At 37.2% G+C, this 24,675-nt stretch overlaps 1 pseudogene; it reads left to right on the top strand.

Annotated features, from left to right (window-relative positions):
• The first annotated feature begins 236 nt into the window (after positions 1–236).
• On the top strand, positions 237–15,351 carry LOC113049093 (insulin receptor substrate 1-like; annotated as a pseudogene).
• Positions 15,352–24,675: the final 9,324 nt, after the last annotated feature.

The raw sequence follows: 24,675 nt of genomic DNA, 5'->3' as shown, positions 1-24,675 counted from the left end.
GGGTCTCCCCCTTCCCCATCTCTCTTGTTTTGGTAGAATATGAACCCCCCCCCCTCCCCCCTCTGCTGAATGAACCGATCACCGGGTTGAACAGCAGGCCATCAGCGTGATGATATGGAGACATTAGTTGCCGAGCAAGCGATTCTATAAAGCTTTCTCGGTTTGATTAGCGTCAGTAAAGGCTATAATGGATTCACTTGGCTGTAGCGTTTTTATCAAGCTGCTGCACAGAGAGCATCTTCAATTTTGTCGTTTTTTTTTTTACAAGGACGCTACAAAATACTATATGCAAGTGTGGGTTGCAAACAAATCGGTTACAACCAGTAAGTATATAGTCAAACCATTAAGAATTAATCCTGACCTATCTGATTGGCTTGGATGGCACAGAACTTTTTTTTTTTAAATAATATATATATTAACAATATATATATATATTAAATTAAATAAATTAAATTAAATTTATGCATTAGGCAGACGCTTTTATCCAAAGCGACTTAACGTGCATTCAGACTATACATTTTTACATATCATGTGTTCCGTGTTCCCGGGGAATCCCCGACCTTGCGCTTAATAGCAATATATATATATATATATTATATATATATATATAATATATATATATATATATATATATATATATAAACGTTCACCCTTTTGAACTGCACAAAATGTGAGGATAAATTATGTGGTAATTAAGTATTTAAAATATGTATGTATATTTAATTAAATAGGATGATTTCGTGGCAGTTCTATTAAGAAGATGACATTGGGTTAGAAAAGACAAACATGTACAATATATATAACATTGTACTTGTTTTTTCCCCCACTTATGAAATTCAACCACTCAACAAGTTTTAGAATGTGACCAGCAAGTTACTCATTTTCTTCATATTAGCATGGTTTAATAAAAAAGCTTTCTTTAACTAATACTGTTCTTTATGGAAAAAATATAAATTTTTGTGACAATGCTTATTTGAAGAAATGTAATGTTTAAATTATGTCTATAAGTAGCTGGATAGACACAATCAACATTACAATTGCTTTAATTATATGCATATTTCTTTTTTATTGTTTCTATTTCTTCCTTTATATTTATAGGTAAGACTCCTGAGGAGTGTGGCAGTGCAGGAGACTGTGGACTGCCTTCCCCTGGCTCTGCCTTTAAGGAGGTCTGGCAAGTTAAAGTCTGGCCTAAAGGTTTAGGCCAGGCCAGAAATCTAGTTGGAATCTACAGACTTTGCTTGACAGACAAAACAGTCAACTTTGTCAAGCTCAACTCTGATGTTGCAGCTGTGGTCCTCCAGTTGATGAATGTGCGACGCTGTGGCCACTCAGAGAACTTTTTTTTCATTGAAGTGGGTCGTTCTGCCATGACAGGCCCTGGAGAATTCTGGATGCAAGTAGAAGATTCGGTGGTGGCGCAGAACATGCATGAGACCCTTCTTGAAGGCTATGAAGGCTCTGAGCGAAGAGTTTCGTCAAAGAAGCAAATCCCAGACTGTTGGTGTGAGCTGTGGAGGAGGAACTGCCTCTAACCCTATCAGTGTACCTTCTCGACGACACCATCCAAATCTGCCACCTTCACAGGTTGGCTTTTCCAGACGTGCTAGAACGGAAACTCCTGGTGTCTCCAACAGCAACACATCTCCAACTCCACGGCATGGATTTTCTAGGTCACGGACAGCCAGCATTGGGGCTCGCACAGATGATGGAGGGGGCAGAGCAACGGCACTCAGCACAAGTCCAAGTCTCAATGGTTCATCCTGCTCAACTACCCCAACCCTGAGGCCTAAACCTACACGAGCACCCACTCCAGCAAAGATCACCCTCAGCCTGGCACGATACACCCCTAACCCTGCACCTTCCCCAGCCCCCAGCCTCTCATCCAGCTCTGGTCATGGGTCAGAATGTGGGTTGGGTGGAGCTGTCTTTGGAACAATGCCCATCTGCACTTATGCTCGAATACCTCAGAGAGTGTCGATGTCAGGATCACCCAGTGATTATGGTTCATCAGACGAGTACGGCTCTAGCCCCGGAGAGCACTCACTGCTAGCCACAGGACTCCCTGCTGCCCTTGTTGAAGGTGGAGCCAGTTATATCGTGATGGGTCATCGAGATGGGTGTCACAAACGTGTTCATGGACGCAGGGTTCTTCGTCGTTCATCTAGTCGCGAGTGTGAGGTTGAGCGCAGGCTGCTCAGCAAGCGTGCTTCCCTTCCCCCCACTTCTATCAAAGAGCATTTGGTCCCACGCCGCAGGGAGGAGGAAGAAGAGGATGAAGAAGACTATGCAGTTATGTCACGCAGTGCAAGTAGAGAGTCTTTCACATCTCGCCGAGGCTCAGGGGGTTCAACTACAACATCACTGGTGCAGGAAAACTCAGCTGATAAAGGAGTCAGTACTAAAGGGGGTCCTGAAGACTACTCAATTGACAGTGGATACATGTCTATGCTACCTGGCGTTACGGCTCCTCCTGCTTCGTTGTCACTATCAGTTTCTGGATCAGATGTAGTACCAAAAGGTGGAGATGAATACATGGCCATGACCCCCAACAGTAGTGTCTCACCCCCTCAGCACATCCGCCTACCCATCAATGAGGGCTACATGTTGATGTCTCCTAACAGCAGCTGTTCACCAGACTTACACGGCCTAAGTGGATGTAATTGGGGCAGTAGGGGCAGCATGGAAAGTCGGACAGGCAGCGAATACATGAACATGTCACCAATAAGTGCCAGGTCAGCTTGTAGTACTCCTCCATCACACCCAGAGCAGCAACCACTGCAGCCAAAGATGGTTTATTCTTATTTTTCGCTGCCACGTTCATACAAACACACCACCCTCTCAACTCGTTTTGAGGATGATCTGGACAGAGTTTGCATGGGTAGAGGTGAAGCTGGAGTAAAAGCTGGGCATAGTGGTTACCATTGTGGAGGGGACACACCTGTGGGTTCAGGTGGTGGTGGACAACTGTCTCTATCCTCCTCCTCTTTTTCCTCCAGTTCAGCTAGCAGTGAAAGCCTTGAGGACAGATCGTTGTCTCTGTCTGTTGGTGGAATGGGAAGAGCAACTAGGTTGAGTGCAGGACACAGGGTAGGGGGGGCTCACCCCAAAGTTTCATCCCAACACCATCACCAGCAGAGATGTGGGTCAGGTGTTCAGAAACACGGTCATTTACCATCAAGGAAGGACAAGTCATCCAGTTTTTTTGTTGATGTATCCAAAGCCAATACGCTGCCGAGAGTCAGAGAGACTTTGCTCTCAACTGCATCCCAGAGCCCAGGAGAGTATGTTAGCATTGTATATCAGGGTGAGCGAGGAGGACATAACATGGGGATGGCTATGGCTGAGTCAGGGAACTCTATGGCACAAGGACATCGAAGAGCCTTTCACCGACCACAGCCATGTCACAGTCAAGGTGGATCTGCTAACCTTCCTCGGAGCTTCTCAGCACCCCTCTCCACCTCAATCTCTTTATCTTCTGAATATGTAAATATGGACTTAGGTGGCTCACCTTCTTCTCTCACTACCTTCTCTTCTTTTAAACCTGCCCCAATGGTCAAAAAGGAGATCAACAGAGCTCATCAAGTAGAACAAGAATTGGAAATGGGACTCAGGAAGAGCAGCATGACAGCCATGACATCTACAGATGTGGCTTCTGCTCCTTTTACAGACTATACTGAGATGAAGTTTGGATTGGGTGGAGATACAACATCCAAGTCCCCAAAAGCTGGCCAAACACCTTTGTCATCCTCCATGGAGCAGGAGCATAACATTAATTTCCCCTCATCCAAGGCTTTTTCAAACGTGGATCAGGGTGCCCGTCTAGTCAGGGCCGAATCAACAGCAAGAAGGCGGCATCGCTCAGAGACATTTATCACACCCCCAACTCACCCCCTCTCACCCTCTGCTTCCCCTTCTCCTTTTTCTGAAACTCCACATGTTGGTCCATCACGACAGCAAGGATTAGAGAACAACCTTTGGTCTAATAATCAGCCACCCTCTGCACAGTGTGCCAGCCCTGGAGTAGCAAATCTTCCTGCTTCTCAGGCATCTTCTTTAACCCTGGAGCAAGGGCTGAACTACATTGATTTGGACTTGGTCAGTAAGGAGAATCAAACCATTGTAGATGGACCCTCTGGCCCTCATTCATTTTTCTCTCCTGTAGTAGGAGGGTTGACTGGGGGATTGGGTGGAGCAGGAGGAAACATCAGCTCCAGTATAAACACATATGCCAGCATAGATTTCATCAAATCAGATGAATTAAGAGTTCATCAGAGCAACAGGAAGGACAGCAAAGGTAAAAGCTCAAACTTTTTAAAAATTCATTATCTCCTTAAGGAAGTATTATAAAGGCCATAAAGAAACAATGTCCCAGATCAACATACTATTCTAACATTCAATCAAGAAATAGATGCAGTAATTTTTTATCTGTTATTCAGTCTATTTGTGTTGGCAATTTAAAAATATTTCCTGCTGGGGCTCACAGTGATGGTAATGGGCTTTTCAAGGGTTATTTTGGGGCCTCACTCCTCTCTTTCTTTTGTTATAGAACAATAGTAAATATCGTAAGAGGCCTAGTTCTTTATTTGGACCGCTCTCTGCCTAGTTTCATTAGGGAAGGGTAGGTGGAGTGTAAGAAAAATCTGACAGCTTCTGCGTTGAAGTATTAACCACAGATTATTTTTGTTGTTGGTTGTATAGTGTCTCTTTGTTACAGGTCATGAGCACATGGTAAGGGCAGTGTGAGTACAGACATATGCATATTTGTGTCTGTGATGTGTGTGGATAAAGAATATAGCATATTTGTGGCTTGTCTAAGTGTTTATAAGGGATACCTCTGAGCAGCCCTGTATCCGCATATATATTTAACTCACTGTGATTGTAGATAATTATGGCTATTTAACTTCAGTCTTGCTGAAAATGTTCCTGAATGTGGTTCTGCTTCTGCTCATCTCTCTCCTCTTTTTTCTCTCTCTCTCCTTTCTTTCCATTAAGTCTTTCATCTTGAACTTCTCTCTCTCTCTATCTCTGTAACATACAGACAGCTAGAATGTACTACTGGAATTTCAATCCTTTATTAAATGTTTAATTTATAAATTGGCACTAAGGAGGATTTATTTTTCTCTCAAGGATATGGCATTGACAATGATCACATAACTGGTGCATATAGCTGTCTTAAAAATAACTAATAATCAATGAGTAGCTTCTATTGCTCTTGTCACAAGCTTCAGGTCAGTGTAATCTAATGGTTCTCAATACTCTGGTCTGCATAAAATTTAATGTTAACATGAAATGTCATAATTAAGCTAGTGTATGTCATGACATTAAATGCTTTTTTTCTGCTAATGTAGGAAGCATGCTTTTTTTTAAGGCGGATTACCTTTTTCTTTTTTTAAATAGCTGATGGAAGAAGTTTTTTTGCAAACAGACATTTTATTTACTATTCTATTTGGTGCTACAAGTGGCACAGAAATTGCACAAATTTTCATGTAGAAAAATTGAATGGTGCCTGTCCATGTGAAGGTTTTTATTGTGTGTGATGACCTAGCGAGCCACACTAATTTGAGTAAGTGTCCCATCTTCCATAACTGAAACAACAGATATGCAGTAAAAAAAAAAAAAAGATTTAGTCTTGCCCAAACCTTTATAAAAGAAAGACATGTCTATTCTTGAATTTGCAATTTAGTTCAGTGCTAGGCTTGATGAGCATCCTGAAAGCAATCTGTCTTAAACTACTTACCATCAGGGTGGAAAGTTTGCGGGGGTGGAAATTGAAAATTGCATAAGAAGAATAGCATGAAAAACAAAGAAAGGTTTTTAGTGGTTAAAAGACAGTTGACAACAGACAACAAAAGAATGGATTAGGAGAGAGTATGCAACCCCTGAAATACAGTAAGGTTCAGACTTGATAGACAGAAAAAGATTAACAGAAACAGACAAGGAGGCAGAGCATCAATGCAGGTATTGTGTGACTCACAGTGACGCTCTGAAGGCTTTACCTCATACAAACCCAGTCACCACATTGGTGCTAAGAAGAGGGGAATCTGCTCTGACCAAAAGCTGTCTAGACAGGCAGGTTGCTGTAGGTCAAAGAAGCTGTAATCTAGCTGACCCATCGGCGGTCCAGAGGAGAATACATTCCTTTATAATGGACCTGAAAGAGGGCATTTACCCACACCAGCATTAATGCGTGGCACTGTATGTGTGTGTTTTGTGTTTGTGCGATGATTCATTACATTACCCAGCTAGAATTATCATCAGTTAAAACATGGAGAAAAATTACAATTTGTCCACAGCATTACTCTTCCCACAGTTTAGGATTGGTATGTTTTTGTCAGCATGCATATTTGTTGTAAAAGCAAAAATCTTTGCTCTCCTTTAGTAAGCTGATTTAATGTGCTGATTTTGCATTTGTGTTTTTTTTGTTTTTTTTTTGGTTGGTTGTTTTGTTCCATTATACGAATTGCATTAGAAGTTCTTTGTAGTCTACATCTGATCCTGCAGCCTTATTGGACCTGATGAAGCAAAAGCCACTGAATAAAGTAATAGTGTAATTTTATTCAAAGGCCTGTTCTGCATCTCAACCCAAAAAGTGCAGTGGTCACAAGATATCTTGTCGTCATTATACAAAATTTAAATAGAATATTTGGTCAGAATTCTGTCATCATCAAGTCTTCCGGCGAATCCCAGGGAGCAACAAGGGAGTGCTAGGGGGTTTGTGGAAAGGTTTTGAGAAGATCATTGTAAAAATGTGAAAATGATAAAAACAAGAAGATTAAAGTAAATAAATGTATTATTTAAATGTGAATAATTAATGTTGCTATTTCCTAAGGTACATACTGAAATTTGAGTTTTTATTTACTGAATCACAACATCACTGTTAAAGTTGTTATTCACGGTGAGTGTGGATTTACTCTGAGGCTCTTGCCTTTTGTAGTTGTATTTGACTGTACTGTTAATTTACATGCTTGACCTTTCGAAGGTTATATTTTGAAGTTTCAAGCATTGTTTATTCTAGTTCAAGCCTAGAACTTTTTATGACATGAAAAAAAAAAGCTTTTGTAGTGTGATAAAAATTTTTGATGCTTATTTTGGACTTTTGATTTGTTCTGTGTCAAAGGAAGACTTATCTGCTTCGTTTCCTTAGTGATAGTAATGAGAGTGTTGTTCGTTTTCTCCCCCCTGCCAGTCTGTCTTTCTCTCTCAGCCTCTGCTTGTCAGCCAAAGCTTTAGCACCCATCCTCTCCAAGTATTTGGCAGTATCACACACACATATATAAATGCTCATTAGGGTCGTGGTCAGCAAATGTGTAAAATCTAGATTGACAGTCAAGGGCCCTCAACCAAACAACTGTTTCTCCTGCAGCTCTAGTTACTACTACCATGCATTCAACATTTTTCAATAAAATAAAATATGTTAATAATTAGTTCAGTATATATAAGTTATAATAAACCTTGGTCCTAGAGATGTTTTTGTGGCCAGTGAACTTTTTTTTTACATATTGTGATAATGTATTTCCATACAAAATACATTACGTAAAAAAAAAATTATATTTATTAAGTTTTTAATTGCATGTACAATTTTACACTATGCTGTGTGTTATATTACCTAAATAAAAAATAGTCTATGCTTTCTTTTGAACACTAATCAATCTTTCAATATTTTTGCTATTGCAAACGCTATTGTGGATTTTTAATTTCTTTTTTTTTATTCAAATGGGAATGTGAAATATGTAGGTAATCGTTATATGTAAAATCGATTATTATCGACAATTAAGATAATCAACAACGATTGTTATTATCGATTAGTTGGTTCTGCCCACAGTGTACATCCAACTTCAGATGGTCACGTCAAATTACAGCACTGATTTACAAAATTCTTCTAAAAATAGTGGAGGAAAAAGAAAGAGATGCTGCAGGAGAAGTACGTGAACCAAGCTGCCAAAAACATGAGGATTCTTTATTTTAAGCTTTATACTAACTTAATGCATTAGCGTAATGGCTTGCCCAGTTGGTCAGATGCATGTGTGTAAAGGGGTTTTATGATCATTATGTTATGTTTTTGGTGTAATGCAATGCTTTTCTGCATTTTAAGGTAAAAAAAACACAGTATTTTCCACATAATGTTCATTATTGTTGCTCCTCTATGCCCAGCCTTTCTGAAACAAGTCCATTATTACAAAGCTCATCGTTCTGAAAAGCGAGGTGTATGCTGATTGGCCAGCTATCGAGTGCATTGTGATTAGCCGAATACCTCAAGCTTGTGACGGAAATATTACGGCCCTTAACATAATGAGATTTCCCAGCACGACCAGAAAAAAAAAAACAATAAAGCCCATTACTGCATCCAGTGAGGACATAATTACTGATTATAATCGCGACGCATAAACATAAAACTATGTCTGCATCGGATAAAAGACAAACAAGCGCTTCTCTACACTGCTTAAAACTCGCGTTTGAATCATCAGTGGCAAATTCTTTAAATATAAAAAATGTACTTACAGGCTGTGAGTCAGAAGCGCCAGACTGTCTTTGCAAAATTGGAACTGCCCAACTTTATAGAACAGCGTTTGAGAACCGACTCATTGCAGGCTACCCTGCAGGTTCAGTCCACCATAAAATATTTCACAAAGCATCACACACTGCGGGTTTGAGTGCGGATGGATATTGTCCTCTTTTGGAAGACCAAAGTAATTTCACTTTCACAAGGAAATACAGCATCTTCACAACATGTCGGCAACAACAACTCTGTACTACAGCAAGAATAAAAGTTACACCTTCTTTGTTTGCATGAACATTTAGGCGGTGTTATGCAAATCTTCTCACATTTTGATGTAGACGTGGGGACGTGTTTAAACGAGCCATTTTAGGAGGTTGTGGACAAGTCTTAACTTTAATGAAGAATAACTCTTTGGATTTAAGATTTTAGTCTTTGCAACTTTACAGATCTTCATGCACCAAGAGCATGTAACACTCCAAACAGAAATTAAACATTGAAATTGCATCATATGACCAGACACTGGCAGAGGGAGAAAATATTCAGTACAGAAAATTCATTGTGCTGAAATATCTGTTGTTGAAAGTTAAATTTAGATATAGAGTAGGACTTCTCTCAAGTCTCAGGTCCGGCAGGAATTGTAGGTGGGGAAGTGAATTACCAGCAATCTCTCCACCTTCAATACCACGACTGAGGTGAGCAAGGCACTGAACCCCCAACTGCTCACTGGGTGCCGCAGCATTGCCCACTTCTCTATGGATGTGTCTGTGTGCACTTGGATGGGTTAAATGCAGCACACACATTTTGAGTATGAGACACCATACTTGGCCACATGTCACTTTACTTTCACAACTGATGAGACCGTAAAAGACTGACAATGAACTCTTGTTACTATTTATGTTAAGCAAACACCATCTGCATGTGTATGTGTGTGTCTGAGACAGAATGGGTTTGTGTGTGTAAGAGTGTATGCATATGGGTAAATGTGTGTGGGTAGGTGCTTGTCTGCAGGGAGATTATGGTTAACTCAAGTGGGTGTACCGAGAGCAGAGCCAATTGATCTGTCTGCTGTTAACAAACCATCCACACACATACTGTCAAACACAAACACTCACTCATGTGTATGCACTCAGAGCAGTAGTGGGTATAGGCATAGTTAGACTACTAGTTTAGAGAATGACAAAGAGACAGTGTTTTATGTGTGTGTTTAGACTGCTGATATAGTAATTCAATTCAAGTTTATTTGTATAGCGCTTTTTAGGATACAGACTGTTGCAATGCAGCGTTACAGAAAATTAAGTTTAAACAATATTTAGCTTATCAGTGAAGATGTACAGGAAATCAGTTAAAGACTTAAACAGATGATGAACACTATTAACAGCTATTATTATAATATACAATCAAACTTATAGCAAAATTTGGAAGTTCTGTATGTCGTTTCAGGGTATAATAAGTTTGGGAGAGAGAGTGTGTGTTGTTGGATTTATTTTGCTGCTCTGCTCTGTGGCATTTCATACTGTAAGGTGAAGGTGGCAGCTGGCCAGTTCACACACAAATACAACAAATGGAGATGAAAAAGTATTGCTGATGGAGACAGTGAGGTCATTTTGAGCAGAATAATTTTATTTACTTTATTTTGCCTGTTCTGAACTGATCATGTGAATTAACAATGAGGGAGAAATATGTTTTGAAGTCTCACCAAGGCTGCATTGACTGGTTCAAAAATAGTCATATTAAATATTCCTGCAAAGCTGCATTTCCAGTAGCCATTACTTCATTGATTGTCCCATTCTGATATGCTGATTTGGTGCTCTAGAAACATTTCTTGTTATTGTTAATGTTAATAATTCTGTTGTTTGCGTTGTGTTGTGTGTGTGTGGATTAAACATTCGGATGTGTTTTTTTTTTTTTTGGTGGTGGTGGGTGGGGGGGGGGTCCTTTTATGAATAGAAAGTTCAAAAGGATGTTGAATTCAAATAGAAATATTTTGTAACATTATAATATTAAATGTCACCCTTGATCAGTTTAATGCATTTCCAAAAATCTTACTGACTTGCAGATTTAAATCTAGTAGTTTACTATAGGCAACTGGAACCATTTCGCTTTTACTCAAGACATTTCACTCCTCCTCTAGGTTTTCATGAGGTATGGGGAGTCACACTGTGTGCATATGTTTGTATGTACAGAAATTATCTATTCACGCTGTACTGTAGCATATTAGTGGTGGAATATTCTCATAGGTGCACTGATCTTATAATTTACAAGATGTTGAGCATAGTTGAATTCACATTATTCGTTGTTTGGCTGTTTTAAAAGTTTGTCTGTCTTACAGAATAAAATATCAGCCAACATTCATAACCTTTGTAAATGATCAAATGTTAGGGGCGTGAATGTGTGGCTTGAAAGAGATTTAGCAAATCAGTTTTGTTTTCAGTTAAATGCATTCACAATTAAAAATGACTGTTAAAATACATTTCCTGTGAATTCATAATGATTCAATTGGATTGGACAGTGACTTAATTCAATAACTTTAAAAATTTTATTAATTTTAGAAAAAGTATTGTATATATATCTGTGTGTGTGTGACCCTGGACCACAAAATCAGTCATAAGGGTACATTTTTTGAAATTCAGATTTATACATCTGAAAGCTGAATAAATAAGGATAGGTATGTTAGGTGGGACAATATTTTGCTGAGATACAACTATTTGAAAATCTGGAATCTGAGGGTGCAAAAAATCTAAATATTGAGAAAATCGCCTTTAAAGGGTTAGTTCACCCAAAATGAAAATTATGTCATTAATAACTCACCCTCATGTCGTTCCAAACCCGTAAGACCTCCGTTCATCTTCAGAACACAGTTTAAGATATTTTAGATTTAGTCCAAGAGCTCTCAGTCCCTCCATTGAAGCTGTGTGTACGGTATACTGTCCATATCCAGAAAGATAATACAGACATCTTCAAAGTAGTCCATGTGACATCAGAGGGTCAGTTAGGATTTTTTGAAGCATCGAAAACACATTTTGGTACAAAAATAGCAAAAACTATGACTTTATTCAGCATTGTCTTCTCTTCTGGGTCTGTTGTGAGCGAGTTCAAAACAAAGAAGTTTGTGATATCCGGTTTGCGAACGAATCATTCGATGTAACTGGATCTTCTTGAACCAGTTCACCAAATCGAACTGAATTGTTTGAAATGGTTTTCGTCTCCAATACGCACTAATCCACGAATGACTTAAGCTGTTAACTTTTTTAATGTGGCTGACACTCCCTCTGAGTTAAAACAAACCAATATCCCGGAGTACAGTAATCCATGTACTCAAACAGTAGACTGACTGAACTGTGAAGAGAGAACTGAAGATGAACACCGAGCCGAGCCAGATAACGAACAACAGACTCAGACTCTCGAGTCAAGAACCAGTTGCACTAAAATTTATTTCCGATGCTTCAAAATATTCTTACTGACCCTCTGATGTCACATGGACTACTTTGATGATGTTTTTCTTACCTTTCTGGACATGGACAGTATACCGTACACACAGCTTCAATGGAGAGACTGAGAGCTCTCGGACTAAATCTAAAATATCTTAAACTGTGTTCCGAAGATAAACGGAGGTCTCACGGGTTTGGAACGACATGAGGGTGAGTTATTTATGACATAATTTTGATTTTTGTTTGAAATATCCCTTTAAGTTGTCCAAATGATGTTTTTAGCAATTCGTATTACTAATCAAAAATTAAGTTTTTATTTGTTATTAGGGAGGAAATTTACAAAATATCTTCTAGGAACATGATCTTTACTTAATATCCTAAATAATTACTTAATATCCTCATTTTGACCCATACAATGTATCTGTTGGCTATTTCTATAAATATACTTAAGTTTTGTGGTTCAGTGTCAAATATATGCTTATTTATACCATTCTCCTCTGAATCTTTAAGTAAACCTTCACCCAGTTGAAATAAGTAACAATGAATGTTTGTAACTAACCACAAATTAAGGACGGAGGTAATAATTAAAGAATTAGTCTTTGAAAAATCCATACCTTTTTACCAATAATCCACATTATAGTGCAAGGTATACGTCACTTTACAGACCTGGTTACAGGCCTGGTACTTTGTAAAATGTGTAAAATATGAAAATAATTAAATATGTTAACATTAAATTAATTAACATTAAATGGTATTATAATAAGTAAATAAATATTTCCCTGAATTCTCAAGCACAAGGCTATATTACCCACGCTGCAGTGTCTGTAGAAATTTCAGTCTAGTGTGACCGTAGCTTTGACTGACTTTCACAGGTAGGAATCTTCGGAGTGTAGGCTGTTCACATTCTGCACTACATCTTTGACTGGGAACCCATCTGCCCTTTTTATGCATTTAGACAGATGTGTGCGACTGTGTATGTGGGCATCAGGAATATGATAGTAGCATTGTGTAAATGCACACACAGAAATTATGGCGGTAAGAGCAGAACAGAAATATAGTATATCTTGATGTTCCTTAATCATGTCTGACAGTGGAAGTGCAGTGAAGAAAAAAGGATGAGAAAGTGAGAACTCCAGGTAAAAAAAAAAATATGTGGAAATCCCATGGGACCTGTTCATTGATACTTTTAGAGAGTAGAAGAAATATAGACACAAAGAAAGAAGAGCAACTCTCAAGTCAATGCTATTATTAATGATGCTATTATTATTACTGTCCATTGAGTTTCCTTTTGATATTTTTCAAGTGTGTGTTTCTCTGATTGCATGTGTCTGTGTGTGTGTGTGTGTGCATATCTGAATCTTTTCCCACTGTCTCCTGTCTCTAGACTAAACTGAAAATAGTTTGGTGCCTCTGTGACTGTGTTATCCTCTGGTATGCTGTTTGTTTTAACATTAAGACTATGAGTATGAGACTGCCACCATAAGTAATGGCATACAGTAGACAGCATACAGTGCCCTCTAATGACCTCACATCTGAAGACAGCACTGTGAAAACACATCATTTTGATGCCTTGAGATTGAAAATAGTCAGAAATCATATATATATATATATATATATATATATATATATAAGAAAGCAAAGCATAAACCCAATTTTAATAAACCACAAATGAATCTGAAAAAATTAACACAATAAGCTTTCTGGCCCAATTTGGTAATTAAAAAGTATTGGAAAGAATGAATTTTGAGATTAAAAAAATAAATGATTAAAGTCTCTTATTCTCAAGGATGCAGTTTTTGATCAAACATATGGTAAAAAATGGCTGAAATTTTTCAGCAGCCATTTCTCCTGTCTTTAGTGTCACATGAACCTGAAAAACATTTAATTAATGATTTTTTTATTACAACCTTTAAACATTTCTGTATATAATTCTATGTTTTTATTCAGTAATTTTACTGATCATCTGCAATAGACATATTTTATGTAAGGTCACTGATTGTAATTATGGGTCCTTAACTAGTAAATTTTTTTTTTGTTTTTATAATTTTAACATGATTAACCAAGTGTCTCTGTCTGTTTCTCTTATTGCAGATTGTTAATGTGTTCCTGCATTTGGACCAGTCAGCACCTGTCCTTCCTGCGTGAGTGTGTTTGCCTGTGTGTGCACATGATGTGTCCTGAAAAACGGTGCGATTTCCCACATCCCTCAGCAGGGGAAACCTCATTAAAACATTTACTCTCATTAGCTGCCATTGGTTCAAACAATATAAAAAAAATTGTGCCAAAAGACTATCTGTCATTTCCACCAGAGATCACTGAGATGGACGTATCCTTCAGCTGCTTATGAAGGGCCATTGCGACTCTAATTGCCAACCAGGAGCCAACGATAATCCTTTTTTTCCTCTACCACACACTTTCAATTATTGTAAGAGAGATGCTAAATAGTATAATGATAGAACAAAAATATATAGCAGACATAATATTACTGAGAATATATCTATCTATATATATATATAAATACAACTTGTTTTGTTTATTTTTATAAAAGTGCCTAATTTTTGATTGTAGCCATTTTTACACAGGTCTCAGTGTGCTCTGCAATGTGTTTTGCTTTCCCATTACTTTGTGTTTGTTACGCTGAACAAAGCTGAAAGACAGATAGTTACAAATAAGTGAAGAAAAGCTATTTGATAGATGGAAGAGCTTTATTTGCTATTGTTAGTGTAATCAGATTGCCTTACTGTGCTGTATTTGTATATGTGTGTGTGTGTGTGGGGGGGGGGTGTAATCAGTCATCTAAGCCTCAGACATGCTGTGCCTCAGTTTGCTAAAAAGATGTGGACACACACACAGTAAGATCAAAACTGATACAATATTGCTGTGTTATTAAATCTTTAGTGAATGCATTACTTTTACACAGATAAACACTTATATATTATCCACCCTTTCTTCTATTAATATAGCATAATGGCATCAAATGGCTGGGAGCACAAAACTAGATGACCTGATAAATTATGTTTGTCCGTATACATGGACTTTTGTCCTTATTTGTATAACCAGGGTGGTGTATTAATGTAGTAATTCCCATCCCCAGGTTACTTTGGTGACACACTCGCATTCAGATTTAAAACTCACCCCCCCTCAAATACAGCTCTGTTATCACAGACTCAAGTACTATATAAATTGAACACACCCACGTAGCCAGTGGATATCCATCAAATATCTCTGTCTGACCTGTTGACAATACTCTGACTAGTTTCTACACACCTGCAATTTACTTTTTACGCAGACACACTTCACTTCTTCTGTAGTAGAGAATGTGCTCCAGTTTCCTCAGCTTTCGCATATTTTGTTTAGTATTGCAATTTAAAGATGAGTTACAGGGTCTTTTTATGCCATTCAGACAGCTGTGCCTGTCTTTGCTAAAACGTAGCATGTTGTTATTTTTTTATTGTTATAAATATATATATAACATACATATATATATATATATATATATATATATATATATATATATATATATATATATATATATATATATATATATATATATACATTTACGTTTTGACATTTAAGCTTCTGCAGTTTTCTAATTAATCTGGAGAGTTTGTTTTATGTAGTGTATGTAACTTTCAAAAACATTAGAGATGATCCTGTTTTAGTGCCAAATACCTAACTCATACACCGTCAATCATGTGTTGAGGAAAATGAGTGATCTCATAAACTGAAACATGCTTTTTAATACCCGATTTTTAGTAACCAATATTTTTCTCTTTTGCCTGCACAATCTGTATATTTTCTATTACCTATTTTGGCAATGTAAATTCATAGCTCACATAGTACAACAGCTGCCTTCATTTACCAGGAATCGACGCGAAGCCTTATGGTGCTTATATGAATGCCTTTGCTATAATGTAAAATTAAAAATCTCCTTGGGTAATGCATATTCTATACACGTTCATTGACATGTAAAAACATGCGACATTCAACATTAAGAATTTATTACAATCACTTATACAGTGATTGTTAGTGGTTACAGATAACATGCATACCTCCCACCAAAAAGCTCACATCCTTCATAATCAGATTAAAACTACAACAACAGGTGGTGATTATAATCTGGGATGGACTTTATATTGTCCCCTTAAGAGCTTAAACCTCTGTTTACTTCTTATCCTGAGCAGGACATGCCTTTTTTAATCCACTTCATAGGTAGATCATTACAAAAGCAAAGAAACCATCAAATCGTGTTTTTCTGTTTGTTTGTTTGCGTGTGTGTGTGTGTGTGTGTGTGCATATGCGCGTGTTTGTCTGTTTATGTCACAGCGTTTGGCTATTCTGTTTTACTCCATGTGTCTTTTTTATTTATTTTGATTGCCTTATTGTCTGTATTAGCTCTTATTTAGTACATGACAGCTGTAAAAGATGCATTTTATTCTACAACAGTGGGAATTTATGTTTGAAGATTCTGCATTCTAGCAGTGGGATTTTTCTTTCTTCAAAATGGAAATTTTATAGAGCCTGGTTTGGTGTTTGAAATTGTGTAACCAGACTTTCTTTCCAGAAAACATTAACATGGTATTAAGTGGTGTAGAAATACAGCAAAGGTCATATGTATGCTGTAGGTATGGACTAGGCTATCTATATATAGTCCAGAAAAAAAAAGATACAAAAACCTAAAAGTAATCCTTTATTGTCTTTAAGTATCTGCAATTGGGGAAAAGGGTCTGATATGCACAATCAGGGGTTTGTGTAAAGTAACAAACTTGATCTGTTCTTCTGTATATCTAATTCTATGAAACAGTCCATGACAATTGTGTATAAAGGGGTTTTAATAAGAGAGTTAATAGGCTGTGGGCTACTGTAGAGTTCTGTGAATAAGGGGAAATATGGGCTCGGGTGGGCAATGGGAGACTGTATGGTATGGATATAGCAGAAATGTCTGTGAATTCAGAAATTCCTCAATGATTATTGCCTGTGATTAAGATAATTTCACTCCAATTTATGAAAAAAAAGGGTACGAGAGAACTGAAATATGTGTCCCGTGTCTTTTTTAAATATAAATGTGCCGTCCATGTTGTAAAGGGTGCGTGTCTGCACCCGCCTGCATATATTTGTGGCTGAAGTCTAGACAGACAGTCGCCTCCGATTTGACTTCCAAGGATAAACCACCTGCCAAGCCTTATGATCGTAACGAATACACGCGTGTTTTCGTGTGCCGTGCTACAGCATGGTCCCCATTTCCGAGATTCTGAGGCGGCCATTACCCCTTGAAAAAACAACATCACATCCCTCGCAAGGGAAGACAGCAGCGTTTACAGACGTTTAATGTGTCTGTGTACCAAGTTAGTCCTCTGAGGACACCGTGTGGTTAGTGTGGGGTAAAACGTCCACAAGGTGCTGTTTTTAAGTAGCGTAGCATTTTTTCCAGTATTAAAAATTATTTCATACATTTACTGTTGTGTTCCACAAAGAAAGAAAGAAAGACATACAGATTTGAAACAACATCTGTACCTTTCATATGCTTTTTCTAAAGTAGGCTAAAATATACCATCAATGTGCCTGACAGTATCAGAGATTTTGTTCAAGCTAAGGAATAGTACACTTTGAAATTAAATTTTGGTATGTTTTAGCTTACCTCAAGGGCATCCAAGATGTAGGTGTCTTTGATTCCACAGTAGAATCAATTTTGATATTTTTAGGTCAAACCGTTCTTGTCTGTCACTCATATAATGCAGGTCTATGGTCACCACCTCAAAGAACATGCACAGAGAAGTCCAAATTAAACAATTCCCCATTGTAAGTACACATTGATGGCCTAAGACAGTATTTATATAGATTTTACCTCTTATACACAACCACGTCCAAGTGATCTGAGGGTGTGCACGCGTTCTGGCTCTGTTTTCTTTTATAGTTAATAATCACAACTTCTTTCCACAACTTATAAAACTCTGAAGTTTAATGTTTACAGGGGACATGTAAATCATGTAAATGATTGAAGATCAAAACACTTATTTTACTGCTGATAATCTAATCTGCAGTAAAATGTGGTTAACAAAAAGGAACTGAGGCGTCTAATGATCAAGAAGCAGCCAGGCACTGAGAAAAGGAACAGACAAATGAAGGATCCCGAAGACTATTCATTTGAATTGCACAAATGCCCAAACTGGGATGTAGAAAGTATAGGCCTACGGCCAGATAATTCTCTTTTTTTAATAAAATGTTCCACTTATTATTGTATATTTTAGCTGTAGTTGTTCTCAAGCTAATACAGAAGGCAGATGTGGAGATTTGTTCCAGAATGAATAAGTGTTACCAAACAAATTGGCTAATGTATTGTTTTAATGCAAATTATACATTATTATGATATGCAAATGAGTACAGTACACTCTGCTAAAGACACTAGAGGTGGTTTATTCAAGAAAAAAAATCAAACATATGATTAATCCTCTTTACATGAAATGTCCAGAAAGCTTCTATCTGGGGTCCATACAATAGGTTGGAACTGGGACTTATCCCATTTCCAACCTATATAATGGGCCTCGAGTGTTTTGTGGACAGAACGTTCTTATGCTGTTTCCTGCTGACCTGTCTTATAAAACCTATATATCAACATCCGTAACTCCCACCCCACAGAGTCAGCAGCACCAAGTGTCATGCCAAAAGTCCTCTGTTCACAACTTATTTGGTGACCATTGAATGGGTTGAAAATGGTATTTAGATTAGTGAAGAACATGGAGAGAGAACAAAACAAAATGCTGGTCACAAATTAGAAGCACAAAATGAGGATTTGTAAAAAAAATAAAAAAAAATAAAAAAAAAAAAATAAATAAGCCAAGAGAAGATTGGTTTTCCTTTGCTAAAGTAAGGAAACTTTGTTATATTCTACAATATAACACAATTATATAAACAAATATACTATTGGGTATTATATATTATATACTACATCATTGTGTAATTATATTATTGTGTTATACACAACATAACACAATATTGTCTGTTTTTCTGTTTTGTCCACAAAATATTATCTATAAATCCACAGCAGATTTGATGTGCATCTCAGAGCAATACAGCAGTGTTTAGTTTAGTTTTTTTTTAATGGACCTATGTTTTGAATGAATTGGGTGAACCAATGATTCATAAAGTGAGCCATTTACTGAATTCCTGAATGAATCAGATATTTGTACGAATCTAATCAATGGAAAGGTGTATTCGACTTCACGCAGCATTGAGCAAACCAGTCGCTATCTTGACTTGAAGCAGTACATGCCGGTTAGAAATTTTGTCCAACTTGAGACGCCGCCGACACCACATGACTGTCACGTGTGGCATCAAAATACCACGAGAGCGTTTCGAGAGCAGCCGGCTGACTCAACCGCCACAGTTTCTCCAGAGGGACTGCAGGAGCGCTGATGATGACACAGCTGCTTCACGATTGTCCAGATCCACCACATGACAAGATCACGTGTGTTTCGGGTTAGACAAACCTTTTCAGTTCCAATAATGCAACAAATCTTTAGAGTTTTTAGAATGGTAAACACTTTTAAATGTAGTCGCACTGTTGTATTGAGTCCCATTTATCATACAAACTAATAAAAGCTTATATGCCCCACTGTATTAGTATTTAAATAGTATATGTTTGTTGAACTTTATTCTTGAAAATATGGCGCCGCTGCTTATATCGAAAATATATAAAACTGTTTCTGTTGCTCATGAAAACTTTTCTAAAATGTCTGTGCATTTTACAAATACTGCATTTAATTCACTTCATCTGTGATAAAGTATGCAAACACCACGTGAGTGTCACTAACAGGAGCTTAAGATGTCTGGCTTGACATGTCTGATTTCAACTCTGCCCCCGACTGCAAGCGGCTACTGTGGCTGATCGCCGTCTGTAGCCTTGCTTCAAGTTGAACGCACCCAATGATTCATAAGGACATTTACTCCCACCTGCTGGAAGTCTTAGTTTCTTATTTAGAGTACCGTATTTTTTTTACTTTAAGTCGCACCTGAGTATAAGTCGCATCAGTCCAAAAATACTTCATGATGAGGAAAAAAACATATATAAGTCGCACTGGACTTCAAGTCGCATTTATTTAGAATCAAGAGAGAAAACATTACCATCACGAGAGGGCGCTATATGTCTTCAGTGTAGACTACAGGAGCACTGAGCAGCATAGAGAGCCCTCTCGTGGCTGGAGACGGTAACGTTTTCTATTGGTTCATTTCTCTTGGTTCATTTCTCTGGTTCATGTCAAATTAATTTTTCCGGAATTCCGGAAAATACAGTATTATTTATTTTATTTTTTTTTAAAGGGGAAAAAACACTTTTTGCATAATTCACCTCCCAATTTTTTTTTTTATTATATCATAATTTACTCAAACCTGAATGACTTTCTTTCTTTTATTGAACATAAAAAAAGGTATTTTGAAGACTGTTGGTAACAAAGCTGTTTTGGTTACCAATGATTTTCATTGCATGAATGGAAAAACTGAGACGTTTCTCAAATTATTTTCTTTTATGTTGAATAGTTAATATTAGGCCATTGTAGCCTAAACATGTAATACATTTTATGTTGAATCAAATAAATTATTTATTTCTTTTGGGGGTATTTTCACAGCCAAATGTAGTTTCAGATTAATTCGATTAACTAATCGACACAGAATCCATTAGATGACATTTTTTTAATTGACTGACAGCCCTAATATATATAACTTTGTTTTAGAAATCGTCACTAGAATGTTTTCCTTGACCTCTGTATTAAATAGTTTTTTTCTGTATGCTCTGGTTCTTGAGATGCCCTTTGATTCTTGTTTAAAAAGATAAATGGGACTTAATTCAATTTGATGTTATATTAATATTTGCGTTTCATTATTTGTCAGTTTGATTTTCCTCTAATACTAAATTAGTGGTGCCTCATTCTCTTGTAAACGTTTGCTCTTGAAAGGTATTTTTTTCTCGCTTACATTTTTCTCTGTTCAGCAGACTACAAATTACCATATTTTTTTCACAGGAAACATGTCCTCACTGTGTGCAAGTTCCGGAAGAGAAGAAGACTGAAATCTGCAGCAGGATATGTTTTTTATATCTCAAATAGGGGAACTTGAAAAAAAAAATCTAAACTTAATAATGCTTGCAACATCATGACTAAAGCTCATGACTTTTTACTATTATGTGTTACTGAATGCACAGTATTAATGAAGGTATTTCAAACACATAATTCCATTTGTTTGTATACCTCATTCAGGACACAAGTATGACAAAAGACCTCCACACTGCAGTTGGATGGCTGCAGAAAAACCTCTGTATCTTCAGGTTTGTTGAAGAACTGAGGTTCCTCCAACTCAAAGAGAAAGACCATAAGAAAGCTCTTCTTCAGCTTTCACAGACAGAAAGGGCTAATGACCAGCAACTGGCCAAAGAACCTTTCGTTTCACAATTCCAATATAAGGATAATATGGACATTTTATATGGACATTTTTTCACGATGAGAGAAATTTATTTTGGGGCCCCTTTTATTCATACCAAAGTTTTGACTTATTTGATTTATCAGTTTTTATATTTATCAGTATTTTATATTTATCTCATTATTTTTTAATGTGTGCCTTTACTTTAACATTTGTTTGTTTTATTTTCTTTAGTTTTATGTTTTAAAATCTTTTGCTAACTTTTAGAACCAGTCTCAAATAGTCAGAATATAAACACTTGCATTACTTGTATTATTTTGTCCAACCCCTTATGAAGATTTTACAGTAGATTAATCCTTCCATCCGTTATCAAGGCTGCTTGTCTTGTGTAGGGTTGTGAGGATACTGAAGCCTCGGAATAGACTCATATTTTTAAAAATTATTATTCATGTCTATGTTCTTCTTGTATACTTTCTTTCTGACAAAATGCTATAAATATGTCAAATAGAATAAATGCGTACAGATGCTGTCTTGCATTATTCATTTAATTATTACCAATTTTTGTTTTATGAGTTATTATAAAGTATGTTTGTAATTATTAAAAATAATAACAAATTTACTTGTGTACATAGTTCTGTATTACTAGTTTAAGTAATTGAAGTAAACTAAATATTGTGATAAAAATCTACACAAAGATTTATATATTCTGTAATGCATCTGTGTAATCTTGATCATTGCCATCATCTTCTGTAACAGCAGAGACAGAGGGGTTTTGGTGGTCTGGAAGCTCAATAGAGCAACCTCTACGAGTTAACATCTCCACAAGCTCTGTTGCGTGTGTCTGCTCAGTCACAATCTTTAGGGTAAATCTGGGTGGGCTCCCCATGTGACTGCTATCACCTGGAATAATCTCTATTTCAGCCACTTTCCTTGAGAAAAAGAGAGAGATCAATCGTAATGTAAGCAAGAAGGCATAGGCCAAATGTGCAGCAGAGATGCTCAATCCTGTTCCTGGAGAACTGCACCTTCCTGCAAATATATCTGGACCAACTCATTAAGATCTTCAAGAACACTTCATAATTACAAGATGGGATGGATCAAGACTACTGACCTTTGCTGGAAATAAGATCCCAGGAACAGGAACAAGCGCTCTTGATGTACATGGGATTGATATTATGTTTATGGTAAACATATCTGTGTCTGTGTGTGTGTGTGTGTATGTGTACACTTGTACAGCTATCTTTGTGAGGACTAGTTTTAGTTTTAGACCATCGGAGTAAAGAAAAAATTGTTAAGCGAGGACATTTTGACCAGTCCTCATTTTCTGAGACCCCTTTAAAAGACTTGTTTAAAGGTCAAAATGCTTGTCCTCACAAAGATAGCTATACAGAGTTGCGTGTGTGTGTGTGTTAAGGCACAGTGTGTGTGTGCTTTAGTACTCTGTGGGATTCTGTTTGTGATGTCGTCTTATGAGCCAACAGACAGCAAAGATAACAAGCAGGAGGAGCAGCAGCAACACCACAAACACGATGAAGACATCAGAGTTCAGCCACCGTGACAGGGAATCTCCTGATTCCATCCCTACATGGAGAAACACAAGCTCGTGAACTATTTTGAGAAATATATCTACATATGCTCAGTGAACCATATGGAATAGGCTACATACTGAACAATAACTGTAAACAGCAGCCTATAACTATAAATGTTTCATTATAAATCGCTACTTGTTTGATATTTAACGCCGCAAAATCTCCTTATGAAACAAATTTCTACTGCAGTGTTACTTATTGCGAGGCTCACCAAGACTTAATTCGTGGCTCGTATGGTAGTAAATAACACGATAAGAGCATGCAGCAAATACAGATATTTTATAAAATCATTAAAAACAAGCGCTACAACATAACACAATATAAAACTCACACCGTGTCTACAGCGGACACGACGATTTTAATCAATATTCTGTCTACACAGGATGCGACGCAGCGCGATGCACGCAACACGTAAACTGATGCCTTGTTTTATGACGAACTGTACTGACACAATGTTCAAATTATTTGCAACGGTCGCTTTGTCGCGTCCAGTGTAGATTTTTAACACGGCGCAGTAACAACTGTCGCATCAGGCGTAGACATGGTCAGAAAGTCTGCTCTAAATTACACTTAGGCTAATTTATATGAAAATAATGAAAACTATTTTTTTATTAAAAAAAAATGGAAATATAGACTAGAAAATATATTTAATCTTACACAGCCCTTACGTCCATAACATCACAATCTTTCCATCTCTTAAACGCTGAATGTCTTGGATGGTTAGATACATGGTTAGATACAACGTAGAAAACATAATTTGAGGTTTATCAGCATTAAGGTAACCCTGCTTTTTTTGTAATTAAGGGAACTCATCTCGTCTGAGTTAGCCTATTTGACTGGTAAATAACCCCTTTGATAATTTGCGATAAAAGTGGCTCTCTCGTTGACTTTGTCCTAAAAGTGAGGCTTATTAAAGATAAATAAAAATAAAAATAGTGAAGCTAGTAAATTATAAAGTTATAGCCTACCTGAGTGTCACGGCCGGTGTTCTGTCGATTTGTCCTACGCTGTCAGATTTTCCTACCTCCCACCAAAACAGTGGGTAGTACAATTCCACAACGAAAATTATACTGTAAAGTTATGGTTTATTAATGTCTACACCTACCACAACCCTAATCATACCCTTACAGTACTGCAAATACAGTAATTATGTGTTATATTCGCGGTTGTAGCTAAAAGGGATACAGTTACAGGAAACCAACAATAAATATTATTTTCTACCAATAAGATTGCGTTTTTATTAAAGTCTACACCTACCCCAGCCCTAAACCTACCCTTACAGTAATGCAGATACATTAAATATCGTCGTTTAGCATGAGACAAAGGACGCGATATTGATGTGCGCGTGCGCAGTAAACCCGCGTAGGAAAATCTGACAGGGTAGGATAAAATGTCAGGACACCGGCTCGCAAACCGTGACAAAGAAGGTGACAAACACGTTGGATATTGCTCAAATGACTGGTTCTGTTGGTCTGTTTCTGTTGCTAGTTATGTTTACGTTTTGTTGTTGTTTTGTAACTTGCGACAACTGTCCAACACTTCAAAACATAACAGGAGGGGCGCTAGAACCCGGAAAAAATATGCGCAAAATCTAATGTTTAAAGGATCATGATGTTGTTAAAAATAGGTGTAATGAAATGTGTTTAGATTTAAGCTTCAAGAAACACATTATCTTCTACATACTGTACATGATTGTTTCTCCTGTATGCCCTGCCTTTCTGAAACACGCTGTTTTTTACAAAGCTCATTG

Source organism: Carassius auratus, chromosome 30, assembly GCF_003368295.1.
Source record: "Carassius auratus strain Wakin chromosome 30, ASM336829v1, whole genome shotgun sequence".
Taxonomy (NCBI): Eukaryota; Metazoa; Chordata; class Actinopteri; order Cypriniformes; family Cyprinidae; genus Carassius; species Carassius auratus.
The sequence above is the reverse complement of the archived record's forward strand: the minus strand, read 5'-3'. Positions and strand labels throughout refer to the sequence as shown.